We start from the raw sequence: 12389 nt of genomic DNA on the forward strand, positions 1-12389 counted from the left end.
AAGGGGATGAGATGTATCTTAACTTTTGAAAGGCTTTAAGTACCATATCATATGTACTCATAGGCAAATGAGGGAAAAATGGTTTAGATTAAATCACTGTAAAGTGGATGCACAAGTAGTTAAACAGCTGCCCTCAAAGAATAGGCATTAATGGTTTGCTGTCATTTTGGGAGAACCTTTCCAGTTGGGTCTCACCAGGGGTTGTCCTGGGTCCAGTTCTATTCATATTTTCGTTAAAGACTTGGTTGATGGAATACAGGGTCCACTTATAACATTTGCAGACGACACCAAGTTGTGAAGGTTGCAAGCACTTTGGGTGACAGGATAAGAATTTAATATTATCTTGACAATCTGGAGGAATCTTTAGGCACCAACAAAACAAAATTCAATAAAAGCAGGTGCAAATTATTGTATTTAAAAGGAGAAATAAAATATATAATGTAAAATGAAGAATAAATGGCTAGATAACAATACTGCAGAAAACAGTCTTGAGTTTATAGTAGAAACAGTAGGAACAGTTCAGTAATGTAATGCTATTGTAAAAAGGGCAAATATAATTCTGGGATGTATTAATAGGAGTGTTGCATGCGAGAGAAGGGAAGTGATTATTTCAGTCTGTTTAGTGCTAGCTAGGCCTCAGTGAAAGTGGTGTGCTCAAGTATGGGTCCTGTACCTTAAGGACGATGTAGACAAAATGGAGAGAGACCAGAGGAAAAAGATAAGAATGGAAGGAGGTTTAAAACATGATATGTGAGGAAAGGATGATAATAGCACGTAAGAACACCCGCTTGTCACCTTGACAGGTGGCCAACTTGGCCACCATCTTGGGACTGGAAGCTCTATCACCTGGTCTTTGATGTCACAAACTCCGCCCCTCCTTATATGGTGTGTGACAGCACAAACTCCACACCTGCCCCATGTCACATAACACGCGACATCACAAATCCTACCCCCAGGACACGTGATGTGTGACACCAAAAATCCCACCACTCCTGCCCCCAGTCACATGATGTGTGACATCAGAAACCCGGCCCCAATCCCTGGTCACATGACCTCAGAAACTTCAGCCTGGCCCCCAGTCACATGGGTTTCTTATTAATGGATCACCTGCTTTGTGGATATGAATCCTTGTGTTTTTACATGTGGTTTTCTCGCAGGTAGGTGGCATGTTTTCCTGTGAGAACCATGCCCTTTTGTTCTGTCCTGTTGGTTTTCCAATCTTCAGGTGTTGTGATATTGCAGGCTGAGCATTTCTGTGGTTTTTTATAGGGCTTTTAGAGGTCTTTGACCTGGTTCTTGTCCTTCTTCAGGACTGTTGCATGTGATCACTTAAGAAATATATAATGTACATCTCAGCATTGAGAATTCACTTTCCACAAATGTATAGCTAATAGGGCTGTACAAAGCTTCAGTAGCTGATTTGATTTAGAGGAAATTTGGCCCGATTTGCGAACCGAATCTCTGAATCTGAATTGAATTGGGAGACCATTTAAAAGCGCCAAATCAATTCAAAGCATCCAAGTTGACTTGGAAAAGTTTTGGAAAAGATTTGGCTACTTTGGAGTTTTGGCCATAAACTAAACAGACAGCTGACACAGCTGCCTCCAGCTGGTAAGTGTGTTGGGGGAGCAGGGAAGGGAAGGGGCGTGGGGGAGGGAGGTGGGTGGGGAGGCACGTTACTCATGGAGGGGTACAGGGGGTGCGGGATGCAGGCATGGCAGTGCTCAGAGCAGGGGCTCTGCCCTGCTTCCAGCACTTCCATGCCTGCATTTCGCACCCTCCATGCCAGCTGGCAAGTGGCAGTAGGGCAGAGCCCTCACTCCAGCACTGATGTGGGCACGGTAGCGCTGGGAGCAGGGGCTAAGCCCTGCTTCCACCCAGAGTAAGCTGCACCTGCGTCAGGTGCCCCACCACACCAACTGGGCAAGTGGCAGCAGGGCATATCCCCTGCAGCTTCCCCCACTGGGGCAAAGGCAGGCACAGCCAGTGGAGCCATGAGAGAAGCCCCTGTGGCTGACCAGCCCCAGCCCCAGCCCCAGCCGTAGCCTAGTCCTGGCACTTAAAAAAAAAAAAAAAAAAAAAAGAAACAGCATGCGGCTCCCTGCCAAGCCACTTGGCACCCATACCATGGGGCAGCTGCTGCGTGGGTACCAAGTGGGGGCACAACCTCTGCTGTCCCCACTGCTCCACACTGCACAAGGGGGCTCTGCCAAAGAGCCCTCAGAGGCTGCTGCACCTGGTGCGTGCAGGGCTTTTTTTTTTTTAAGTGCCAAGAGGCTGGGGCCAGGAGGGGCAGCCATGGGGGCTTCTCCCGTGGCTCCCCCTGCCCAGGGAGAGGCAAACACAGTCAGAGAAGCCATGGGAGAAGCCCTCATGGGTGCTCTGCCTGGCCCCACTCACCTGGCCTACTAGTCCCAGTCTACTGGCTGCAGCAGTCTATAAGGGCTTGTGGCAGAGCCCCCCGCAAGTGTGGAGCAGTGGGAATTGCCCCCCCTGCTTGGCACCCGCATGGTAGCTGTCACATTGCATGGGTTCAGCATGACTCAGCAGGGTGTTGTGTACTGTCTGGGAGCTGGGGTGGCTCCAGCAGTCACCTGGAGCTCAGCACCACTCAGCCCCAATTCCCAGACAGCACACAGTGCCCTGCTGAGCCACGCTGCACCCAAGCCATGGGGCAGCTGCAACGCAGGTGCCAGAAAGGGGGGTGATCCCCATTGCCCCCCTGCTGCATGCGGGGAGTGCCATGAGTGCCCAGAGGCCCCAATCGCTGCTGCTGCAGATGGTGAGTGCAGGGATTTTTTTTTTAAGTGCTGAGACTAGGCTGAGGGAAGGCAGGGGACAGGGATGGGCAGGGCTCCCCACACCCAGGAAGAGTCAGGCACAGCTGGATGACCCACAGGAGAACCTGCAGCCACCCGGCTGTGCCTGCCTCTCTCCGGCTGATCCTGTGGAAGAACTCAAACTTCACGTTGTGGTTGAATCAGAACTGACAGAGCCAGCTTTTCTTTATTTAAGGCTATACTGTGATCACAGGGAGAATTTCATACAGCAAAGGGAATCACCCACTTGTCTGTTTCAAAGGATTTCTCAGACTCTCTAAGTTTACGAGCGTATTTATACTTAAGACAGAGAAAGAGATAAAAAAATACGACCTTGGAAAAACAAAACAATAATAAATTACACAGAAATTTAGGACGTTTACATAAACAAGCTATCTATGCACAGGGCAATATATCAAGATAACCTAAGGATAACCCAAGGCATGCAGAATTCCTTATCTCAAAACACATAACTGAAATAAGCAGTATCAGCACTTCTGGTCTTTGTCTGTTTTTCTAGTCAAGTAGGCCAATTACTCCTACAATCTGAATCACCGAATCTTCCAAAGCCAGTCAGCCAAATTGATTCAGGACAGTGATCCTAATCTCCAAACTAAATCACTGTCCCCCAAATCAGTTGAATCCAAATCCAAATTGAATACTTCCCTATTCACTCAGGCCTAATAGCTCAGCCTCACACACTACAAATTTTAAATTTGCTTAACCCCACCCCCTATTTCTACATTCACAGGGGACAAATTCATGCACACCCAACATCTCCTCCCCAAGAAAAACATAAAGTTTCAAAAGCTCGTTTCAGAAAATGTAGCTTTTACTACTGGATAAAAACATGAATGTGTTTGTTGTGCTTTTCTGTTTTAAAAGAAGGGGTTCTGTTTGAAAACAAACAGTTACAGACAGTTGTTACAACTTAGTGTGCTTATATTAACACAGTCGTAAATAACCCCTCCATTTTTAAAAATAAGTTTTTACCTTACTGTGGAAAAATTGCATGTGGCTTTTCCACTAGATAAGCTCTCTGTAATAAAAATCAAATAACACATTAAGGAAGCCCTCTGTATTAAAAATTAAATAATAAAATAGTTAAAACAATAAATAAATAGTAAAATAGTGTATATACAGTATATATCAAATTGTTTTAAAATAGAGTCACCACTAAAAAAATATTTTGGTAAAAGATATAATCCCTTTAGTCTTAAAATATGTAGAGGTCTGCTGTTTGAAGCTCTGGTCACATATCTAATTTTTTTGCTGGTACTTTATCTTTACAACTTATTCCCTGGTTGTGGGAAATTCACCACCTGCTCTATTCCACTCAAAAATGACAGCCCACTCTGCAGAATGGCACACAAACCCTGTGAGAATATATATTTTTAAATCAGTCTTTATTTCCATCAAAAACTGTTACAATATTTACTGGTTTATTTTGCTAAACCTTCTTCTCCTAAGAAAGGTTTTTATAATATCTAGTGACAACTAAGTTCCATTGGCTTTATCTTTACAACTTATCCCCACGTGAATATGCTTGGAGATCCGAGGCACTAAAGCAAATGGTAATAGGTCCAGCTGAAAACAGTTGTTGTGCTTTAATCTTACTTCTTTACCCCTCCAAAACAACAAAAGTTGTAAAACATGTTTTAAACTGTTTTTGCTAAGCCCTTCTCTTAAGCCGGGTTTTATAATTTCTAGTGCCAATTAAGCATTAAATATTGGGTACCAGGGGTTTATCTTCCTCAGGGATCAAATCACAAAGAGCAGCATTAGGATCTTCTGCAAAACACACAGCATTTAGAAGCTCTGTACCCTGAGATAAGTGTTTCTCAGTAACTCTCAGAATTCTCTTGGAAAATCTGATTGCCATAACAGATTTAGAACACTTTCCATACACAGCTCATTGCAACATTCCCAAATTGTTTGATTTATATCTTTATCTAAACAGGTAACACAATCATGACAACCTTGACCCCCTCATCAAAAACAACCTATGCACTTTTCAGAAAACCTCATCCTCAAACAGTATTTCATTATGCCATAAAAAGAAACACACATAAGAGACTTCATGAAGATTTTACATTCTTGATGTGAAACAGGACCTGTTGATTCAATGCCTAATTGTCTTCTAAAATCTTTGTCGTCATCTGGTCTCTGTTCTCTTCAAAAACAGCTGCTTCTTTCTGGTGCCAGGTTTACAGGTGTACTGGTGGGCAGGCTTTCCTGAGTCATTAAAAAGGCTTCATCTAACTGCAGAGAAATTAAAGCCTTAGTTAGCCACTGTTTAATCAATCCTTAGCTAATTCCTACCTCCCTTCTATGGGATGAACCCCACACCACTATCAAAACCTAAGTGCTCTTCACAACCATGCTTCAAATCTCTCACTGGCATCTCTGCTCCCCTGTTGATCTCTTTTTCCTATGCAGGCTGTAGTACAACGTCACCCTCTTCTTCCAAATTCTCAACATCTGCTTTGGGGGCTTGGGTTTCCATCTCACAGGTTTCCTTTAAATTGTTGATTTAGCAAATCAAGAGCAATACCTTATAAAAGGGGATAAGGCAAAATGCAACATTTATTGATTACATGAATTAGACACAGAGGTTTGGACACACCACTCATACAGACACACACAAATCATCATATACCTCTTTACACACAGACATACACAAAAGAACCATTCCATTTAGGTATTATAGTTACCAGCAGCAGTTGTTTAATAGAAGCACTAGGTGGTCATCCCAGGCCCTATTGAGAGACAGACCATGGAGATAGCAGCTGGAGCGGGGTGAACAGATGTGTCTGTGCTCAAAAGAAAGCAGCAGTTGAGCGAGACTCACCCAACCCGGTATATTCCAGAGTCCTCTTTTACGGGGATTGGCATCCTTTGTTTAGCACTTTGGGGGTTCATAGAATCATAGAATCAATGAGTCAGAAGGGACCTAGACAGATTATCGAGTCCGACCCCCTGCCGTGAGCAGGGTGGGAGGGGTCCATACCCAATTTCTGTTTTTACAGTTGTTTCTCATCCATCTTCTGCTTATCTCAGTCCGAGGTCAGTTTGGTCATAAAAGTTGATATCTCAGCCTTGGAGTGTCCTTGCTGCCCATCTGGCAGGATGTGTGCATTCCTCCTCCTCGTTATCTCCTTTGGGCCCTAGGCCTCAAAGGGATTCTTCAGCCATCTATTAATTAGTTTACTGACTGGTAACCTACACATTTGGTGCCTTGTTGCTTAAGTTAAATCTTCAGAAGAACAACCGTTAAACCATTTAACAACAGTTAAATCTTCTTTTCCTGTCTCTATGCCATCCTCTTAACATTCACTCTTTCACATACACTCACTCATAAAAGGGTATACAGAGTTCGTTCACTTATGTCAAGCAAAAGAATACAAAATGGAGTTTACAAGTTACTTACAGGACAAAACGAACATGGTTACCTTTCACTACTATCACACTCTGTGTTAACATCAGCTACATTAGTTTAGTTCATGCTACATCTTGCATGAGCTTCTAGACCAGGTTCTTTAGGTTAGGGGGCTGTCCTCCTCAAAACTATTACTACAGTAATGCTTTCTTTGCGGACATCTAGCAAGTCTTGGTGAGGTGGTGAGAATGAGGTGTCTTACAGGTGTAGTGTAAGAAGTCATATTTGCCCCTGCTTGCCTTAGCACCATCTCAGACAGAGGGCTCGCAGATAGACTGGGTGGACTTGCAGCCTAGGCCCCACCCCTCTGCTTGCTCCAGTTGGTTCAGCACCATTCTTGGGGAAGTCTGAGGCCTCTGAAACCCCTGCTGATTGCTCAAGGGAGGTGAGGCAGGTTGTTAGAGGGGTCACGACCCCCGCTACCTAGTAGGCCATGCCTGTGCCTTGTGGGCTCAGGCAGTGCCATGCAGCATGTGGAGTGGGAGGGTGGATTTTGGGGCTGTTAGACAACCTTTCTGATGTCACACACCATATGATGGTGTGGGGAATTCTGGAGCCAACATTCTGGTTTGGGGCCTGATGGGTTGTGACTGTACCATGTGGTCTAGAGTGGGTCTCTTAGCATGAAGGGTGGGCTTTGGGACTTAAATGGGTTGTTCTTCTGATGTGTCAGACTATGTGATGGGCCAGGGGCAGTTTTTTTGGTGTCACACATCATGTAATCAAGGGCCAGGGCAGAGTTTCTGATGTCACGCATCATGTGACAGGGGGCCAGGGCGGGGTTTGTGATGTCATGCACCATGTGACCAGGGTTGGGGCAGGGCTTGTGATATCATGAATCACGTGACCAGGGGCAGGGGTGGGATTCATGATGTCATGCATCATGTGGCCTGGGGACATGGCAGATTTTTGTGATGTCACACAGAGTCAGGAACTAGGATCTGGAATCAACTTCCAAGGGAAGTGGTGCTCGCTTCTACCCTGGGACGTCTTCAAAAGGAGGCTAGATAATCACCTGGCCATGGTCATTTGACCCCAGCATTCTTTCCTGCCCATGGCAGGGGGTTGGACTTGATGATCTGCTCAGGTCCCTTCCACCCCTACCAACTATGAAACTATGGCTAGGCTAGACACACCATATAAGGGGAAAAGGGAGTAGGATTCGTGAAATCAAAGACTATGTGATGGGATGGGACTTCTGGTCCCAAGGTGGTGACCAAGATGGACACCTGTCAAGTTGACGAGTGGGCGTTCCTATATACTATTGATGATATAATTAGATTTACTCTTGAAAGGAGAAGACTATAAGAATGTAAGACGTACCATACTGAGTCAGACCAATGGTCCAGCTAGCTCAATATCCTGTCTCCAGTAGAGGTAGGAGTGTTCTTCTTCTAGTATGAGCTATCCCCTATTCATTACTCTTCCTGGCATCCACCATCATTGGTTTAGAGATGCCAGAAGAAACATTTCTAACTGTTATGTTAATTGCTATTAATAGATCTATCCTCTATGATTTTGTCTAGTCCCTGTTTGGACCTGGATGTATTATCTGCCTCTGCAACCTCCTGTGGCAATGAGTTCTACATGTTAACTGTGCTGCCTAAAAAAGTACTTTCTCTTATTAGTTTTAAATTGTCTCTATGAAGACTATGAATAATCAGACTTAAAAAGAGGATGGTAATGATCAGTTCCAGCTTCACTAGGGCTAGAACAAGAAGTAATCAGGGAACTTTGCAGGAAGGGAGAATTAGTTTACTTGTTAGGAAATATATTCTAACTTGAAGGATAATGAAGTAGTCTGCTTAGGGTAGTCATGGAATATCTTTTATTGGAGGTTTTTAAAAAACAGACAAACATTTGTCTGGGGCAGTTTAGGTAGAATTAATCCTACCATGAAGCAGGAGGATGGACCATCTACTCTCTTGAGGTCCGTTCTGTACCTGTTTCTGTGATTCTCTATCATAATCACTAGTTACATCTACAGAAGGATTCGATCATGTTCCCATTAAAGTCCGTGGCAAAACTGGTATAGCTGCTCATAAATGTTATTTTTGTAAAAATCCTAGTGATTTTAATATTTATATAGTTAAATTTCTCAACATCTAGAGTGCAGTGGAGAATATGACATTTCCCACAGGCCATTGAACCCAAGCTGTAGAATATTGAACCAGGGATACAATTTTCTATTTAATTTCCATAGGACTTTTCCAGAAGGGAAAGCTGTTGCTATCAATTTATCTAGGTTCTTATAAAAAGGCTTTCATAACATCATATGAATGCCTCCCAAGAATATTTGAGCCAAAAAATCACATTAAATCAATGGTCTAATTTTCTCTCTGGTTTCCCCAGAGCTTTCTGGGCAATGATTATGTTTCAGTTATTTATTTCCATCTCTCCCCTACCCTATCATTGGACTGTGTTTGTGTTTTTGTTTTTGTTTGTACAGAGCAATAACACTAACATTTGCCGAATCACAAAAAACTATTGAAGTATCATATCCTCATTAAAGCTGAAGCTCTGAGTCTAGCCCCTTTTCTACCACCTGTGAATTTTCAGATTTAGGAGAGCAGTTCCAGTTTCCTCCAGCACACATTATGTATTTGCATAAGAAAGCCAGACAGAGATTCTAAGGGACTTTTTTTTCCTCCTTTTTGTCTCATTGAGCTGTGTGAGTCAGAGAGTTTTCAAATGTAGAAAACAATGAAGAAGAGATTAGTCTGTTCCTCTCACATGATTAAAGCAGGTATTTTTGCTTAATAACTTAGCAGGAGTCTTTGGCTTCATTTGCTTACATCAAGACAGGCTCCAGGAATGTCCTCATGTGGATTCAGACTTTCTCCAGGTGATTTAGGTCTGAAGTTTTTGTCTCTCTCTCAAACCTTTAGTTAACATGGCAGCTGACTAAGTCAGCCTAGGTACAAGAAGAGGAGAGTGCATATTATTGCAGTGCATATAGGATTTCATGAGAGAGCAGGGTAAATATTACCTGAGCACCAGCAACATGGGGAAACATCTTTGAAGGCAGAGAATGTAGGGGATATCCAGGATTATGTTTAAATGTCTCTCAATACATATGAATAGAAGAAAAACTTATTCTGGCATACCAGAGTTGCTCACCTTTAAATTTTATGGCACTATGTCTGGTGGTTACAGCAAATTGTTCACAATTTTGCTTTGTAAATAGATAGATACTGTGATATCCATCATATTATCTGGCGCTTGGCATTCACCACATTTCTTGTGAGGTACAGCATATTTGCCATAATTTGTTAATACTTCCAAAGGTGTCGTAAATATTTGCATGGCAACCACTGTAATTCTCAGTACAAAAAAAAGTCACTACTGAGACCTTCTTCTTTCCCCTTATCCTGCTTCTTTAGTTGCCCTCTCCCTTTTTCCTAGTCTCTTTATTTCTATCTTAACTTTATTTTCTCTCTTCTCCAGTTTCTTTTTCTTTTCTGTAATTCTCTCTCATCCTCATGCATCTCTGCCTATGCTTTAGTTATCGTGTGTGTACATACACACATGCGACAGAAGGAGTTGATGAGGAAAGCAAACATGCAGAGAGTCACTTTCCTCAGACATCAAATACTCTGCACTTTGAACCGGTAGCAGATAGAAACTGAAAAAGGTTGCAAGATTCTGTAACTTGCTGCTGCAACCAGATTTTATGCCTAAAGTACCTGGGGATGACAGAGAAGCATAAAATGCTAAATTAGTACGCTGGTATTAATGCCATTTCTATTCAGCTGATATTGGTTAGGATGGAATTGTTTCCAATCCTCTGCCAAGACATCCACAAGAACAAAATTTGCTGGCAATATCTTAATCCCTATGAGTATGTTACAAAATCATCATTTTTAAGTTAGAAACCAGGTGCAAGGAGGATAGGTATAATCGGGGCTGGGGAAACACTGTTCATATTCTAAGGAGGAGTGAGATAAACCAGTTTGCATCCTGATCAGAAGAGAACCATTTTCTATTTGTGGGGTGGCTGTAATCTGGTGGATTGTATTGGAGACCTCTACATCCAAATGCATAAGATGCTACTTGCACTGAAAAGTAGTTTGATTTCCAGATGGGCTGTAACAGACATAGCTTCTGCAGATGGGGGCCGGATCAAGACCAGTGATATGCACTGATCAGGGGGTTACATCTACACTTCAGAACTGACAAAAGCTTTGAGTTTTGGTGGTTTGTTTCTCAAGGGGTATTATAGAAAGGTGCTTTACTGCCCTTCGTATGTCACTGAGAGCAGTTCTGCTCTGTGTCTCCCTGCTCGTGGCTGCTCTGACTCTGCTGTGGTCTGTCTGTTCTTGTGAGTCAGCCCTTAGTCCAGTCATGCTCAGCCCCATCACTTCACAGGTCAGCAAAATCCTGTGAAGAATTGTCCAAATTACTTTGTATCGGGCCTTCAGACCCTGACTGGCTCTGGAGTCTTCACACTCATCTTATCAAGTGTCTTAAGAGTTTTCTGTCAGACGTCACTTTTCCTGGTGGTCAGTAGGACCTTCCCCTCTATTTTGGCTTCCAGCATGGGCTTCTTTATTCTGGCTTCCAGTTCAGGATGCTCTCCCAGACTGAAAAGTAGGGTCTGCTTCCCAAACTCATTGATATCTCCCTGAACTACTCATGATTTCTCCCCCATCCTCCATGTTCTTTTCCCAGAATGCTGGTTGACAAGACTGTGCCTGGGACCTCTTCCTTTACCAGGTTACCTCGCCTGTGGGCTCCTTCCAGCGGGCTTTTGATACTTGAGGACCTCCTCAGCTATAGTCTTTAACCACACATGCACTCATGCAAGCACCTCTTGTCATGTCCCGGGCACTTGGAGGAGACCCCTGGGGCAGTTCAGGCCTCAGTACAGCTGTCAGGCCCATAGTTCAGCACACCATCTACCTCTGACTCATAACTGTTTCCTTACAGCTTTCTGCCCTGTGGCTCTGCTCTTTGGGGGCGTTTATACGTGTGCTCCAGGAGTGGGGGGATGGAAGGGGAAAGGGCCATTTTAATTAACGTGGTTCCGAGAGCCGCTCTAATTAAAGCATCGCAAGTGTCATGTGTAGCAGTGTCCCCATGCTGAAGAATGGCAGTGGGGGCACTTTAACTAAAGGTTGGTGAATGGCAGTGGGGATGCTGATACACATGATCCTGGACTCTGCTGGAGCATGGTAATTACCAAGCTCCAGCAGACTCTATTTATTGAGTCTGCTCCAACACTCTGTTACAGCATGTTGGAGCAGCCTCCTTGCACTTGTATAGGTGCCCTGGGGTTTTAAACTCCCAGTGAGCCATTCCTTCATCAGTAGCCTTCCCACAGCTGCTGCTATTCAGCAAGGCTGGCTGTTCCCTTTTAAGGGGACAGGCCACCCTGTTACAAGGACTCACTATAGGAGTATTGCTCCTGTGGCATGACAGTATATCTTTTCCAGAATCTCTCTTCAAGATTTTGAAATTTCTGTTTTGAGAGAGAATCCCAAGACTTTCTCATCTAATTAGACTTCCTGCCTCCCCTCCTACCTGTAGTTATTTCTTTTATTAATCACAAGTAGGGCTCATCTTTAATTTGTCCTGACCCAGCCTTCAGCTGCAATAAGGGGCTATAATTGATCATTGACTCCAGTGAACTCTTTCAGGGTTGGCCTAGTTCACATGGCCCATCACATATCCTTCCCCTCGAGACCTTGGCAGCCACTGGGCAAATATTAGTGTCTGTACTGGTATGTGGGCTACAATTTTTTTCAGCTTTCTTTCTCATAGATTTCATACACATTAGGGGCTGGAAGAGACCTCACAAGACCATTGAGTCCAGCCCCCCTGCCATAGGCAGGAAGTCTGCAGGGATCAAATGATCCCAGCAAGATAAACATCTAAACACCTTTTGAATGAGTCCAGAGTAGGTGCTTGCACCATCTCCAGTGGGAGTCTGTTCCAGACCCTGGACACTTGGACTGTGAAGCAGTTTTTTCTTATGTTCAATCTAAATTGGCCTTCTAGGAGTTTGTAGCCACTGGACCTTGTTATTCCTTGGGAAGATCTGGTGAACAACTGCTCTCCCAGATCCTGATGCACTTATATACTTATAGGCTGCTACCAAGTCACCTCTGAGCCTTCTCTTCTCCAGACTG

The 12389-nt window shown here is 43.9% G+C and overlaps 1 protein-coding gene across 1 annotated transcript in view; it reads left to right on the plus strand.

Annotated features, from left to right (window-relative positions):
• Positions 1–12389, plus strand: part of LOC149865597 (sucrase-isomaltase, intestinal-like) — a 139853-nt gene that overhangs the window by 23669 nt on the left and 103795 nt on the right. The window lies entirely within an intron of this gene.

Source organism: Crocodylus siamensis, chromosome 4 (genome assembly GCF_052110815.1).
Source record: "Crocodylus siamensis isolate JL-2025a chromosome 4, ASM5211081v1, whole genome shotgun sequence".
NCBI classification, from domain to species: Eukaryota; Metazoa; Chordata; order Crocodylia; family Crocodylidae; genus Crocodylus; species Crocodylus siamensis.